The following is a 16262-nucleotide window of genomic DNA, read 5'->3' as shown; positions in this document are numbered from 1 at the left end:
GGGGTTTCACCGTGTTAGCCAGGATGGTCTCAATCTCCTGACCTCGTGATCCGCCCGTCTCGGCCTCCCAAAGTGCTGGGATTACAGGCTTGAGCCATCGCGCCCGGCCCTAATTTCTTTTTTCTTTCTTTTTTTTTCTTTTTTTCTTTTTTGAGATGGAGTCTAGCTCTGTCACCCAGGCTGGAGTGCAGTACCACGATCTCGGCTCATTGCAACCTCCGCCTTCCGGGTTCACGCCATTCTCCTGCCTCAGCCTCCCTAGTAGCTGGAACTACAGGTGCCCATCACCACACCTGGTTAATTTTTTCTATTTTTTAGTAGAGACGGGGTTTCACCGTGTTAGCCAGGCTGCTCTCGAACTCCTGACCTCGTGATCCGCCCGCCTTGGCCTCCCAAAGTGCTGGGATTACAGGTGTGAGCCACTGCGCCTGGCCAATTTCTTTTTATTATTATTATTTTGAGGCAGAGTCTTACTGTGTTGTCCAGGCTGGAGTGCACAGGCGCGATCTCGGTTTACTGTAACCTCTAACTCCCAGGTTCAAGCGATTCTCCTGCCTCAGTCTCTGGTGTAGCTGGGACTATAGGCGCGCTACCAAACCTGGACAAAATTTGTATTTTTTTTAAGGGCTGGGGTCTCACCATGTTGCCTAGGCTGGTCTCAAACTCCTGGGGTCAAAGTGAGGGGATTACAGGCATGGACCACGACGCTCGGCCCATTTTTTATGAACCAGAACTAAAGGGATCCCTATATATCCTGAGGCCAGTTGGTTGGTGGAGCGTTTTGTGTTTGCTTACCCAACAAATCCCGATTTGGGAGGTATACGGAGTCACTTCCAACCTTTTCTTACTTACTTGACTTTCTTTCAAGTTTAATCGGTCCGACAAAACCTCCCACCCAATGTGGGGCTCGAACCCACGACCAGAGATTGTGTCTCATGCTCAGGGAGGTAACAAGAAAAGCCGCTTCCCACACGTCTTTTGGAGCTCTCCAGAACTTCCCAGGTATACGGGGTCGCTTCTGATCTTTTACACTTACTTGATTTTTTCAAGTTGCAAGACTCATCGGTCCAACAAAACCTCTCGCCCAACGTGGGGCTCGAACCCACGACCCTGAGATTAAGAGTCTCATGCTCTACCGACTGAGCTAGCCGGGCGGTTACAGGAAAAGCTACTTCCCACACTGCCATTGGAGCTCTCCAGAACGTCCCTATTCTATATAAAGTTGTTGGGGATGAGTCCAGGATCCGAGACATGCTACATCCTGAGGGAGCACTAGAGCCCTAAGCTCCACGCGGACCGAGGACGCCGCCAGGCCCGTGTGGTCTGCCGTCCCTCGTGGGTGTGTCTCCTGTCGGCTGACCCTCGTGGGGGTGTATCCTGTCTGTCGACCCTCGTGGGCTTGTGTCCCCTCTGCCGACCCTCGTGGGCGTGTGTCCCGTCTGCCGTCTCTCGCGGTGTGTGTCCCCTGTCTGCAGTCCCTCGTGGGTGTGTGCGGCCCCTGCAGCTCCTGGGAGCGGGAACGTCGGGAACAAGGGCTGAAGGGACGGACTCTGGAGATGGCCGGGCGGAAACTCGGCGTGACTCTCTCTTAGGGTTGTGAGTGGTTCCGGGGTCAAATCACGGAGGTCCCTTCATTTTCAAACCCTCGCCCCTGTTTAGGGCGGGCAGAGTGGCCTCACCACAGGGACAAGCCCGGGAGACCCTTTCTCCCCCTCAGGCTCGCAGCAGAATGCTGGGTCCCTTGCCAGTGGAAAAGGCAAGAAAAGTTTGGAGCGTTCGTAGAGCCGCCCGTTTGGGAAGAAATGAACTCTGATCCCAGCTGCGGTCCCTGTATGGGAGGTCCCAGGGCTGCGAGGGTCGCTTGGGCAGAGCTCAGGCCAAGAAGGGGCTCGGCTGAGAACAGAAGCCAGGGGTCTGTGCCGGAGACGGGATCCCTTCCTAGGATGCCGGGGCTGGCCTGCTGGGAGGCGGCGTGGTCTCCTCCTCAGGGTTCTGCACTCCGGTTTCACATTGGTTGAAATTTCTGGGCTGGGGCTCAGCACGCGAGACCCCTGCCTCACGCGGGCCAGACAGACCACCTCCCCGCGGGCTGCATCCCCTGGTCACTGGCCCTCCTCTCGGTGCTGGGGCCGCCTGGAGCCGCTGGGAGCCGGGTGGCCCTCGAGGGAGGCGGCGCCGCAGTGCCCAGGGTGCGGGGTCCGCCTCTGTGCGCCTGAGGGCGGGGGTCGTGCAGGAGCTCCTCCTGGGGCTGGTTCCCGCGGCACTGCACCTTCTACCAGCGTCCTGGGATCGAAACCGAAACCTCCCCCTGCGCAACCGTCCCCGACGGCCTTGAGGTTGGGGTGTAGCCGGGACCCTGGAGGGGCAGGGTGGGGATAGAGTGAAGGCGGGGACTGGGAGGTGCTTGGAGGAGGAGAGTGGAACCGCGGGTGTAGACCAAGGACAGACGTCAGAAAACTGTTATTGAGCTGGCTCGTTGGTCTAGGGGTATGATTCTCGCTTTGGGTGCGAGAGGTCCCGGGTTCAAATCCCGGACGAGCCCTCTTCTATTTTCCCGAACACCGTCATTTTCTCACGGAGTCCCGGCCGCAGGGAACTTGGTCTCTCCGTGGCAGCCGCAGGCGCCGGGGCCGATTCGACTTCCCGCTTCCGCCTGGCTTGCAGCCCTTCGCCTTGCCCAGCTGCAGGCGGGACTTGCCTGCGCCTCCTGAACGGAGCCTTCCACCTGGGAATTCTGAGGGCGCCTGAGGCCTGGCGCTGGGGCAGTAGACCCCAGATACGGGACCCTAAAAGAGGGCAAACGCCTCCCCCGCCGCGTCTGCCTCTGCAGACGTGGCCCTAGGTCCCGGGTGACCATGGAACTTGTTCTGGGCGTGTAGTTTTCGTTTGAGTGGGACGGTTCTAAGTTTAAATTCCGGACAAGCCCAGTGTTTCGAACTTCCTTTCTTTTCTTTCTTTCTTCCTTTCTCTCTCTCTTTCTTTTTCTTTCTTTCTTTCTTTCTTTCTTTCTTTCTTTCTTTCTTTCTTTCTTTTTCTTTCTTTCTTTCTTCCTTCCTTCCTTCCTTCTTCTTTCTTTCTCCTTCCTTCCTTCCTTCCTTCCTTCCTTCCTTCCTTCCTTCTTTCTCTCTTTCTTTTTCTTTCTTTCTTTCTCTCTCTCTCTCTTTCTCTCTCTCTCTTTCTTTCTTTCTCTTTTCTTTTCTTCTCTTCTCTTTTATTTTCTTTCTTCTTCTTCTTTTTTTTTGACAGTGTCTCCTTCTGTTGCCCAGGCTGGAGTGCTGGAGTGCAGTGGTGCCATCTCAGCTCACTGCAATCTCAACCTCCCAAACTCAAGGGATCCTCCCACTTCCACCTCTGGAGTAGCTGGGACTACAGGTGCTCACCACCACGCCAGGCTAATTGTGTGTGTGTGTGTGTGTGTGTGTGTGTGTGTGTATGTATAAGTGTATATATATGCACACACACATATATATGTGTGTATATATACGTGTATATACGTGTGTATATGTGTGTGTGTGTGTGTGTATATATATAAAACCGAGGTCTCGCTGTGTTCTGGAGGCTGGTCTCCAGCTTACACTCAAGCAATCTTCCTGCGTCAGCCTCCCATCACAAAGTGCTGCAATTGCAGGCCAGAACCACCATGCTCAGCTGCCTCCTTTTCCTTCCAGGTCCTGAGGTCGCAGCGGCGCGTCCCTCCGGCACATGGCGGGGAAGAGGTGCGGTTCCGGGAGCCTGCGACGCCTCTGGGGAGTCCAAGTCCGGCTCCTAGCTCTTTGTCTGAGGACGGAGGAGGACCTGGGGGACTTCCCCTAGCTGATGGTGTCAGTTCTCCAGAGGTGGCGGGGAGAGCGAGAAGCCCCAAAACGCGAGCTGCGTTTCCTATTTGGAGTCGCAGGATGTGGCAATGTTGAAGCTCCCCGTGCCCCTCCTTCCCATAGGAACTAGAATCCCGTCCGGGACAAGCATCGGGAAAGGGGGACAGTTTGTGACCGAGGAAACTAGGACTGATCCAGAACAGCGAAGGCGGAGCCGCGTTGGGCTCATGAAGGGCGACAAAGGCCCTCTTCCGCATGAGTAGTTGGTCCGGGGTATGGTTCTCGCTTAGGGACCACAGGGACAAGCCCCGGAGACCCAAGAGGTTCTGGGTTCAAATCCCGGAAGAGCCCACACTTTAAGAACCCACCACCTTGGGAGGCCGAGGCGGGCGGATCACGAGGTCAGGAGATCGAGACCATCTTGGCTAACACGGTGAAACCCCGTCTCTACTAAAAATACAAAAACTTAGCCAGGCGTGGTGGTAGGCACCTGTAGACCCAGCTACTGGCGAGGCTGAGGCAGGAGAATGGCGTGAACCCAGTAGGCGGAGCTTGCAGTGACCAGAAATCGCGCCACTGTACTCCAGCCTGGGCGACTGAGTGAGACTAAAGTCTCAAAAAAAAAAAAATAAAAATAAAAAATAAAAAATCAGTGTTTGTGTCTGTGGCATTGTCCTTGGGGCACATGCGTCGTGGGACACAGGCTGTTTAACCAGAGAATTTTTTCTGGGGCATTCAGGGCGGATCTGTCCTGAGGGACTCCCCCGAGTGACCGGAGTGGTGGTTCCATGAGTGAGGACGATGAGTGAGGCTTGCCTCCTGGAACTCCCAGACAAAACCTACTCCCGCGAGGGAGAGTGTCCCGCCGAAGTTGAGCTTTTTACGACTGCGGACGTGCTCTCCTGCAGAGGCAAGACTAATAGCAGTGGCTCACTTCGTTGACTAAACTAAGGAAAACTGTGGGTGGCTTTGTCTGGTAGCTGGGTTCAAATCCCCGATAGGACTGATTCTAAAGTCGCCTTGCTCAGAGAGAAATGAAGCGGGGCCGGGATCCAGTGTACAGAGAGCTTTGGCTGGCTAGCGGCGTACAAGGCGGGGCTGCACAGGTGGCAGGGGCGTGGTTGTGAAATAACCAAAATGATCAGGCACTTCAGGTCCTCGGGAGAGCGGGCGCAGAGGTGGCCACCCCTGGGGTTCCCCTACTGGCACCATGATGGTCAGGACCTCCGGGATCCCATGCCCACCTCCCTCAGCCCCTGTGGTGCGCAGGGGGGAAATGTGGTTGGAAATCGCGGCGGCCGGGCGCGGTGGCTCACGCCTGTAATCCCAGGCCTTTGGGAGGCCGAAGTGGAAGAATAGCTTCAGCCCATGGAGTTCAAGACCAGCCTGGACTACATAGTGAAACCCCACCTCTACAAAACAATTTTAAAAGTTAGCAGGGCGTGGTGGTGCGTGCCTGTGATCCCAACTACTCCTGTGTCTGAGGCAGGAGGATCGCTTGAGCCTGTCTCAAAAGACAAACAAACGGGGAGGCGCGAAGGCTCACACCTGTAATCCTAGCACTTTGGGAGGCCGAGGCGGCTGGATCACTTGAGCTCAGGAGTTCAAGACCAGCTTGGCCGGATGGTGAAACCCCATCACTACTAAAAATACAAAAATTAGCCGGGCGCGGTGGCTGGCGCCTGTAATCCCAGCTGCTCGGGAGGCTGAAGCAGGAGAATCGCTTGAACCCGAGAGGTGGAGATTGCAGGGAGCCGAGATCATGCCCCTGGGCGACAGGGCAAGACTCTGTCTCAAAAACAAACAAACAAACACACAAACAAAAAACAAACGTACATGGGAATGGGAGAGGCTGTGCGCCTGTGGGCACAGAGGAGAATTTGCAATTCTGCACTTCCCACCCAATTTTGCTGAGAACCTAAAACTGCTCTTAAGATGATTTTTTGTTTGTTTGTTTGTGTTTTTTATTGTTGTTGTTTGTTTGTTTTTGCTTTTTCTGAGACGGAGTCTCACTCTGTCGCCCAGGCTGGAGCACAGTGGCGCAATCTCGGCTCACTGCAACCTCTGCCTCCCGGGTTCAAGCAATTTTCTACCTCAGCTTCCTGAGTAGGTGGAATTACAGGCGCCTGCCCCCATGCCCAGGTAATCTTTTTTTTTTTTTTTCTTTGTATTTTTGTATTTTTAGTAGAGACGGGATTTCACCATCTTGGCCAGGCTGGTCTTGAACTCCTGATCTCGTGATTCACCTGCCTCGTCCTCCCAAAGTGCTGGGATTACAGGTGTGAGCCACTGCACGCGGCCTATTCTTTATATTTTCTACTCCTTTGCTGAGACTTCATATTTTTTCATTTGCATGAAAGAGGGGTTGCTCCTTGAAGCATGTTTACGGTGGCCACTTCACCATCTTTGTCATCCTGTCAGATGGTCCAACACTAGTGTTGGTGTCTGTTGTCCGTTGATTGACGTTATTTGTTTGTTTGTTTGTTTGTTTGTTTGAGACGAGTTGCTCAGGCTGGAGTGCAGTGGCGCCATCTCGGTGCACTACAACCTCCGCTTCTGGGGTTCAGGCGATTCTCCTGCCTCAGCCTCCTGAGTAGCTGGGATGACAGGTGGGCGCCACAATGCCTGGCTAATTTTTTGTATTTTTAGGAGAGATGGAGTTTCATCATGTTGGCCAGGCTGGTCTCCAACTCCTCACCTCAGGTGATCCACCCGCCTCGGCCTCCCAAAGTGCTGGGATTACAGGCGTGAGCCCCGGCGCCTGCGTGGCTGGCCTGACTGACATTTTCAAGTTAGGATTTTCCAGGGTTTTAGAATGACCACGTCTGCGATGATACTCCCTGGCTGGGAGCAGGAGGGGCGACTGAGACTGCTCCCCATGTGGACAAAGAGGAAGTTGGGCCGATTTCCGATGACTGCCAGGCCGCCAGAGGCTGCTGCTGGGCCCTGGATCACAGGTCAAGGTGTCAGGCCTCTGGGCCGAAGCTGAGCCATTACAACCCCTGTGACCTGCACAAATACGTCCAGATGGCCTGCAGGAGCCAAGAAGTCTGAAGAAGCCAAAAAAAAAAAACAAAAAAAAAACAAAAAAACCCACAAAGAAGTAAAACAGCAGTTCCTGCCTTAAGCGATTAACCAACATTACAACATTCTACCATTGTGACTTGTCCCTGCCCTACCTTAGCTGATCAGTCGACTTTGTGACATTCTTCTTTTGGAAAATAAATCTTATGACCTCCCTACCATGTACCTTGTGACCCCCTCCTCTGCTAACAATAGATAACCACCTTTTACCGTAATTTTCCATTACCTACCCAACTCCTATAAAGCAACCCCTTCCCCATCTCCCTTTGCTGACTCCTTTTTGGAACTCAGTCCGCCTGCACCCAGGTGATTAAAAAGCTTTATTGCTCACACAAAGCCTGTTTGGTGGTCTCTTCTCACGGACGCGCTTGACAGAGGCCGCCCTGCAGTTCCTGTTCCGATCTAAGGAAGGGAAGGGGAGATGAGAAAGAACTGGGTCCCAAGTCGAGGGGGTCCATTTCGTGAGGCGCACACTCAGGACAGGCCCTACCCTGCTGCTCTACTCTTTCCCTTCAGCCCCTCCTTCCTGGCCTCCCCTTCCCGGCTGACTCCGCACTGATCATTAACTCAGAAGCCGCGCAGGCCGGCAGCCGGGATCGCCTGTAATCCCAGCACTTTGGGAGGCCGAGGCGGGCGGATCACCTGAGGTTGTCAGTTCCAGACCAGCCTGACCAGCATGGAGAAACCCCTGTCATGAGCCGCTTGCCTCCACCGTGCACACAGATCTGCAGGGGAGTGGGAAGAGTTGGGCTCTTTGGGTCATTTGAAACGGTTTGGAGCTATACAGAGGCCAGGCTCGATATTAAGTAGGAATTGGGATTTATATTGGCAGCGAAGCTTGGACCTAAACCCCTTTGGATCCGCACTTGGGCCCCAGAGAAAGGTTGTTCCTTTCCTCCCCACCTCCCACTCAGGACCACCCTGAGCGGTCCCGGCCTGGAGCCATGGCTAATGGTCCCTGACTACAAATTCCAGCTGACTGGAGGCTCTGGTTTGAGGTTAAGGGATTCACAGTCCGCCCACAACTCGTTGAGAAAGGGAGGATAGGGGCTCCCAGATGTCCGGAGAATCTGGCAAGGACTGTGCACCCAGCTGTCTGAATGCCAGAGGCCCGGCTCCACGGGTAGCCATGCCTGCACCACCTCCTCAGGACTAGAGTTACCACAGCCCTTTTTTTTTGGCAGCACCTGCTTTGAGGATTCTGAACATTAGGGTGGGAAGCAAGCACCATGATATCAGCCCGGCTAGCTCAGTTGGTAGAGCATGAGACTCTTAATCTCAGGGTCGTGGGTTCGAGCCCCACGTTGGGCGCAGCTTTTACCATTCTTGATTCACAGAATTCAGCATCATCACAAGTGACACAGGTTCCGATGCTTGGCCCCTAACTGGAAGGTAAACTTTCATTGAGTCCCAACTCGATCTGTGACAGCATGAGAGCTTTGAAGACCTCCTCCCAAATTCATCAAGCTGACAACTGCTGTGTCTTCTCTCACGGTGGGTGTCCCAGAACCAGGGTTTCTAAGGAAAAAAACAGGAGATTTTGCACCCCAGGAAGGTCTGTCTGCTCACCCCTAGACTGGGATAGAGAACCTGGATACCTTTCCTTTAGCATAAGACCCAAAGTTTCTTCCCCTCCCCCAGGAGACTCAGTCCCAGGGCTGGGGGTGGATGTACTGCTTTGAAGTTCAGCCAAGGGAGAAGTGTCCACCCACCCAGTTCAGCTGAGACTGTGGGTCACTGTAGGGGCCAGCCCTACAGGATCTGTGGGTTTTTCTCCCCGTGTGCAGAGATGAGAGACCATAGAAATAAAGACACAAGATAGATAAAACAAAAGACAGTTGGGTCCGGGGTACCACTACCACCAAGACGCGGAGACTGGTAGCGGCCCCGAATGCCAGGCTGCGCTGTTATTTATTGGATACATGACAAGAGGGCAGGGTAAGGAGTGTGAGCTATCTCAAATGATAGGTAAGGTCACGTGGGTCATGTGTCCACTGGACGGGGGGCCCTTCCCTGTTTGGCAGCCGAGGTGGAGAGAGAGAGAGGAGAGACAGCTTACGCCATTATTTCTGCATTTTAGAGACTTTTAATATTTTCGCTAATTCTGCTACTGCTATCTAGAAGGCAGAGCCAGGTGTACAGGATGGAACATGAAGCGGATCAAGAGCGTGACCGCTGAAGCACAGCATCACAGGGAGACGGTTAGGCCTCTGGATAACTGCGGGCGTCACTCAGGCCCTCCACAAGAGATGGTGGAGTACAGTCTTCTCTAAACTCCCCCAGGGAAAGGGAGACTCCCTTTCCCGGCCTGCTAAGTAGCGGGTGCTTTTCCTTGGCACTGACGCTACCACTAGACCACGGTCCACTTGGCAACGGGCATCTTCCCAGACGCTGGCGTTACCAATAGACCAAGGAGCCCTCTGGTAGCCCTGCCCGGGCATAACAGAAGGCTCACACTCTTGTCTTCTGGTCACTTCCCACTATGTCCCCTCAGCTCCTATCTGTCTATGGCCTGGGTTTTCCTAGGTTATGATTGTAGAGCGAGGATTATTATAATATTGGAATAAAGAGTAATTATTACAAACTAATGATTAATGATACTTATATATAATCATATCTATGATCTATATCTAGTATAACTTGTTATTTTATATATTTTATTATACTGGAACAGCTCGTGCCCTCGGTCTCTTGCCTTGGCACCTTGGTGGCTTGCCGCCCACAGGTCAACATGGAGAGACCACCTCCCATATGCTCTACAGTCCCCTGGCTAACTCAGGCTCTTGTGAGAGAGGCCAGAACCCCAGAAACCAGTATGACCCAGCCATTACTTATCTCTCTCACTGTTTGGACGGTGGCCCTTGTTATTAGGAGACCAGGAGTGCAGCCACCCAGCCCCTCCAAAACGTGCCTAACAGATTTTTTGGAGGCTAAGGCAGTCCCATGTAGGATGCTAATCTGTCGTAAAGATTTCTGATTAATCCGACTTCTGGGACAGCCTCCAAGAGTTCCAGTTCATCTGTTGTTTCTTGTGTAAGACTAACTATAAATTCTGCCCTTAGGTCAAAACAACCTTGCTGCTATTGCATTTAAATCTTGCCCTTAAGCAAGTGCCTTATACATTCCTTCTGAAGTACATACACCCTTTCCTTGTGGTATGTAGACCCTGGGTCTGGGCGGTAAGGCATGGAGACCCACTATCTTGTCCCCCTGCCACCAGAGACCCAGACCCGGATTCTGTTCATAAGTCCCTATTAAATGTTTTTTTCCTAAGAAAGATGATTTGTTGGTCTTTTTCTTCAGCCTGGCACCTTCCTTGGACTTTGGGTGTAGGTTTGCATTATGGTTGTAACCAGCCAAAGTGTGTCTTTGGAATGGGAGTCAAACCTTAATGTCTGGGCTTTAGAGTCATTTTGGACACATTTGCCAGTGGGGGTGCTGAGATAGAGGCTGTCTGGGGGCCCCGAGGAAGGCAGATCAGAGGCTAGGACAAAACGCTACAGGCATCTCAACAGCCCAGGTCCTAATAATATGGCGCCATCGCCTCAGCCTCTGATCAGAGTTCGAATCCCAGCTGGAGGATGTTGGCTTATGGGGCCTTATAACCATGACCCTGTGTCACAGCGATGCATGGGGAATGGGGCTAGGGGTCACTTGTATCCTTGGCCTGTGAGGGTTGCAGAGCCAGGGGTGGGTTGGGGACTGGTGCCCTCTGTCTGAAACTATCCATCTTGGGCATTTTTCAGGGAGGAGATAGGGCTGTCCTGTGATTGTCTTTGTGTCTTTTTAGGAAGATTGGAACTATCAGGCTAGGCGCGGTAGTTCATGCCTGTAATCCCAGCACTTTGGGAGGCAGAGGCGGGCAGATCATAAGATCAGGAGATCGAGACCATCCTGGCTAATACGGTGAAACTCCACCTCTACCGAAAATACAAAAAATTAGCCGGGTGTGGTGGTGTGCACCTGTAGTCCCAGCTGCTGGGGAGGTTGAGGCAGGAGAATGGCGTGAACCCGGGAGGCGGAGCTTGCAGTGAGCCGAGATCACGCCACTACACTCCAGCCTGGGCGACAGACTCTGTCTCAAAAAAAAAAAAAAAAAAAAGCAAAAAGAAACAAAGACTGGAGCTATCAAATAAAGGCTGAACTAGGTATATTCCAAGAATACAAGGTTGGCCTTAAATTCAAGAAAATTATCAAAATAATTCATCATATTAACAGAATAAAAAAAGAAGTCATGTGGCAATCTTAATGTTTGGAGGGGCGCTTCATGCAATTCACACCTGTATTAACCGTTTGTTTGTTTTACAGGCAGAATCTTGCTCTGTCATCCAGGCTGGAGTGCAGTGGTACAATCTCAGCTCACTGCAACCTCCACCTCACGGGTTCAAGCAATTCTCTCTGCCTCAGCCTCTGGAGTAGCTGGGGTTACAGGTGCCCACCACCACATCCAGCTAATTTTTGTATTTTTAGTGGAGTTGGGGTTTCACCATGTTGGCCAGGCTGGTCTCGAACTCCTGACCTCAGGTGAACCTTGGCCTCCCAAAATGCTGGGATTAGAGGCATGAGCCACCGTGACCAGACAGAATCTTACTTTGTTACCCAGGCTGCAGCACAGTGGTGAGAACACAGCTGATTGCAGCCTCAACCTTCTCAGCTCAAGCAATACTCCCACCTCATGCACCAGCTAATTTTTTTGTGTTTTCTGCCGAGATGGGGCCTCACTATGTTGGCTAGGCTGGTCTCAAACTCCTGAGCTCAAGGGGTCCTCTCATGAGACATTGTGCCGGCCCATTATTTTCCTTCTTTGCTTCAACTCCCATCAGCTACCAGTTTCTGGACTGGAATGCCGTTTTTCCTCCTCTTTCTTGACTAGCCCCTTATTTTCTCTCCTGTGTGACCTTTAATGTCACTCCTAGACTCATTGTTCCCATGTCAAGAACTCATCTATATCTGACAACACTGTTATGACATCCTGTAATTTTTGTAAGTCTGTTCATTTTATTTTTTGCCCAGGCTGGAGTGTAGTGGTGTGATCTAGTTCACTGCAGTCTCAGCCTCCTGGACTCGGGAATTCTCCTACCTCAGATTTCCAAGTAGCTGGAACAACAGACGTGTGCCACCACACCCAGCTAATTTTATTTATTTATTTAGATGAAGTCTCATTCTGTCACCTAGGCTGGAGTGCAATGACACGAACTCAGCTCATTGCAACCTCCATCTCCCAGATTCAAGTGATTCTCTTGCCTCAGCCTCCTGCATAGCTGGGATTATAGGCATGTACCACCACGCCAGACTATTTTTTTGTATTTTTAGTAGAGACAGGGTTTCACCATGCTGGCCAGGCTGGTCTTGAAGTCCTGACCTCTAGAGATCCACTCACCTCGGCCTTCCAAAGTGCTGGGATTACAGGTGTGAGCCACCATAGCCGGCCTGATTGATTTATTTAAATTTAGTTACCGGGTCTTTCTATGTTGCCTGGGATGGTCTTGAGCTCCTGGGCTCAAGTGATGCTCCCTCCTCGGCCTCCCAAAATGCTAGATGTGCATCATTGGGCCAGCCTATTTTACTCTTTATTTTAAAATAATTATAGATTCACAGTAAGTTGCCAAAAAGAAAAAAAAAGTACAGAAAACTCTTGTGTAGCATTCACCCAGTTTTCCCTAAGACTTCCATGACTATGGTTCAACATCAACGCCAGAAAATGAACACTGGCTGTTTTTTAAAACATATTATTCTTGGTTATTTTCAATCTTCACTTTGAACTGTGTGCTCTTTACTTTCTGCCCACCATTGTGCCCACCAAAAAATTACGTGTATGCTTTAACACATGATGCCTATGATCTTTGAGAATAAAAAATTTGAGTCCATGTAGATAAATCTAGACCTGACTTGTTCTGTTTTATTTTATTTTATTTTATTTTATTTTATTTTATTTTATTTTATTTGAGACTGAGTCCTGCTCTTGTCGCCCAGCTTGGAGTGCAGTGAGGCGATCTGGGCTCACTGCAACCTTCGCCTCCCGGGTTCAAATCATTTTCCTGCCTCAGCCTACCGAATATCTGGGATTGCAGGTGCGTGCCACCAAGCCCAGACAATTTTCATATTTTTAGTGGAGACAGAGTTTTACCGTGTTGGTTAGATTGGTCTCATTCCTGACCTCAAGTGATCTGCCCGCCTAGGCCTCTCAAGGTGCTGGGACTACAGGCATGAGCCACCCCGCTTGACTTGTTCTTTTTTGTTTCTTTTTGAGACGGAGTCTCGCTCTGTCCCTAAGTTGGAGTGTAGTCGCCCCATCTCAGCTCACTGCAACCTCCGCCTCTGGATTCAAGCGATTCCCCTGCTTCAGCCTCCCAAGTAGCTGAGACTACAGGCATGCGCCAGCACGCTTGGCTAATTTTTTGTATTTTTAGTAGAGATGGGGTTTCACTGTGTTGGGCAGGCTGGTCTAGAACTCCTGACCTCGTGATCCGCCCGCCTCGGCCTCCCAAAGTTCTGGGATTACAGGTGTGAACCACTGCCCCCGGTCGACTTGTTCTTTTTTAAAAAATTAAAATATGGTCTGGGTCTTTTACTTTGGAAGAGGGGTGTTAACTTCAGAACTGTCCTAGGTTCAGTTCAGATCGCAGGGAGGGAAGGGGGTCGAAGAGGGAAGGAAGTTGGGCCTCTGTGCCCACTGCGCCCGCGAATCTGGGAGGCAGGGTGACCGGGTGCCCGGGCTCCATCCCCTGGGGCTGGGCCGCCCGCCTGCCCCCGCGCAGTACAGAGGCTCCTGCCGGGGGAGGCGTCCATTGCGTTCGCTTACTTCTCTGGGTCAACAAGTGAGGGACGCGGAGAATGAGTTCGCTGCGGCCACCCGGGCCCGCGGACACCGTCTTCATTCACTCCCACCCGCAGTCAAGTCCTTCTACCCGCAGTCCTTCCCTAAAAGAAGAAAAAGGGCCAGATGCGCGCTGTCCAGGATACTCAGTCCTGGATCCAGGAGGTCGCGGTGTAGCTGATCCCCGGGTTCCTAAACCCGGGCCCGGGGCCCAAGGCCCCGCCTGCTGGGGTAGCACCTGCAGTTTGAGAAACCGAAGAACGTAGGAGAGGGAGGCAGGCCCTGCTTTTCCTGCGAAAGATTCTTTCATTCGCTCCATTGTTGTTCTTGCGCGCTGAATTTCCCAGGCTAACAAACAACAGCTGATCACGGCGGCCTGGGCTCCTCTGGGATTCCGACCCGGGGCCTCTCGCACTCAAAGCGAGACTCATACCTCTAGGCCAAAAGACCTCGGTGGCAGGAAGCACCATCTTTGCTCCCCAACTCCCACACCCTCCTCTTTATCTTTCTGGAACCCAAAACTTTGTATTTTCCGCTCTCCATAAACGTCGATGCCAGCGCTGGGAGTGTGGCCGGGAACCCAGGATTGCGGCAGCGAGAAGCCCAAACAGAGGGGAGGAGGGAGTCCCCGGAGTGGGACAGCGCTCAGCTCTGGGGTGGGGTTGATCTAGGGCAAAATAGGGCGGGCGCCCTGTGGCGATGGGCAGGACCCTCTCGCCCACCACACGCGGAGCTCGCTGGATCCTCTCCACACCCAGGCCGTGTCCCCCGGCTTTCCAAACTGCTGACGTCCTTAATGAAGGATCCAGAAGGTGTTACAGTGTTGGCCCATCAGGATTTGAACCTGAGGCGCACTCTTACCCTAATCATAATCTCAAAGCCACCAGCGCCTAAAGAGAGTGAGAGAGAAACAGAGGTGGAGAGAGTGTGTGTCACTGTCATGCCCTTTGCCATCGCTGCTCATTCCCAGTGACCTCCCGGAACTTCCTCAATTCTTGCTGACAGAGGCAGAGACAGGACAGAGCTAGCTTCTGAGTCAGAGCAGAGGCTCTGGGCTGCACCCAGGGGAGGCTATGGGGGCGCCTCTGGGATGGAGCCAGCCACCGGCTGCAGTCGGATGCAAGGTGGGCTGGCCGCTCAGCCATCCTCCTAGGGCAAGGTCTTGGGTATGAGTCAGCAGCCCCAGATTTGAGCGCAGACCCGTTAACCCCGGGGCAGGGGAAAATACAGCGGGGAGCCCCAGGTTGCAGGTCTGACCCTGAGCATCCCCTACCGAGCCCAGTGCGGATGGGCTCTGTCTCCACCGGGCTGGTTCACCAGGGTCTCCCCGCAGCGACCCCAGAATTCTGCCAATCACTTGGGTACAGGGATGAGTTCTATTCACTTCGGAATCAGCCGACTCGCGCCAGATTGGAGGCAGGTGTCTGAAATGTCAGCGGAAGTCCACACCTGGGAGGCTCGTTGGTCTAGGGGTATGATTCTCGCTTCGGGTGCGAGAGGTCCCGGGTTCAAATCCCGGACGAGCCCCAAAAGTGGTTATTTTTCCCCCGTCATTTTAGAGAATACAGAACTTGAAAATCGGGAACCGAGCCTGAAGCCTCATCCACCAGTCACCTTGCTCCGCTTCAGGTCCGTCCAGGTCTGTGCCTCAGCTGCAAGGGACCAGGATGCTCCTGAGGCTGGCCTGGTTGGCACTTGCCTCGATCTCGCTGGAGCCCCGCGCCCTTCTCCTCCTTCCCAGCCCCAGACCAGAGAAGCTGTATCCTCCGCAGCCCCGGTCGCTCAGCTCCACATGGGCTCCCGGTATGGAGGAGGCCGGTAGTTGGGTTGTGAGTGATCAGAGTGGGGTGCGCGGTCCAGGTGGGCCCTGGAGAGCTACTCTTTCCTCGACCTTCCCCCTTCGCCCTAGAAACCCACATCTCTGCGGGCCAAGGCGGATCCGCAGATGAAGCTCCTTGAGAGCAGGTCAAAGCTGCCCGACCCCATGGCCCCCTGCTGCCCTGGCCAGGAAGGTAGCCAGGAGCCACACATGGCTCTTAAACACTTGAAATAGGGCTGATCCACTAGAGATGTGCTACTGTAAGTACGGAATACGCATCGGGATTTTGAAGACTTGGTACCAAAAAAATAAGATATCTCATTCTCTCATTACACATGGAAATTAGATTTCACGTCTACGGTATTGAATAAAATGCACACATATGAAAAACATGTGTATGTTATACCTAAACATACATATTTTATATATGTTTATATTATATGTAGTATATATGTATCATATAATTCTATTAGTAATATGATTATATCATAATATAATTTTATTATATAATTATAATTTTCTTTGAGACAAGGTCTCGCTCTGTCGTCCAGGCTGGAGTGCAGTGGCATCATCTCGGCTCACTGCAACCTGTGCCTCCACAGTTCAAGCGATTCTCCTTCCTGAGCTTCCTAAGTAACTGGGAGTATAGGTGGGCGCCACCAAGCCTGGCTAATTTTTTTTTTTTTTTTTTTTCTTTATGTCCCATGACTCCGGGTCAACCAGATCA

The 16262-nt window shown here is 52.4% G+C and overlaps 4 non-coding genes across 4 annotated transcripts; 3 read left to right on the top strand and 1 right to left on the bottom strand.

Annotated features, from left to right (window-relative positions):
- Positions 1-1081: 1081 nt before the first annotated feature.
- On the bottom strand, positions 1082-1154 carry TRNAK-CUU. Its single transcript has one exon. It is a non-coding gene; the product is annotated as a tRNA-Lys (tRNA).
- Positions 1155-2470: 1316 nt separating this feature from the next.
- TRNAP-UGG lies at positions 2471-2542 on the top strand. Its single transcript has one exon. It is a non-coding gene; the product is annotated as a tRNA-Pro (tRNA).
- A 5595-nt stretch (positions 2543-8137) lies between these two features.
- On the top strand, positions 8138-8210 carry TRNAK-CUU. The gene has a single exon. It is a non-coding gene; the product is annotated as a tRNA-Lys (tRNA).
- A 6961-nt stretch (positions 8211-15171) lies between these two features.
- Positions 15172-15243, top strand: TRNAP-CGG. The gene has a single exon. It is a non-coding gene; the product is annotated as a tRNA-Pro (tRNA).
- Positions 15244-16262: the final 1019 nt, after the last annotated feature.

The sequence above is a fragment of the Mandrillus leucophaeus genome, unplaced genomic scaffold (genome assembly GCF_000951045.1).
Source record: "Mandrillus leucophaeus isolate KB7577 unplaced genomic scaffold, Mleu.le_1.0 Scaffold240, whole genome shotgun sequence".
Classification (NCBI taxonomy): domain Eukaryota; kingdom Metazoa; phylum Chordata; class Mammalia; order Primates; family Cercopithecidae; genus Mandrillus; species Mandrillus leucophaeus.
The sequence above is the reverse complement of the archived record's forward strand: the minus strand, read 5'-3'. Positions and strand labels throughout refer to the sequence as shown.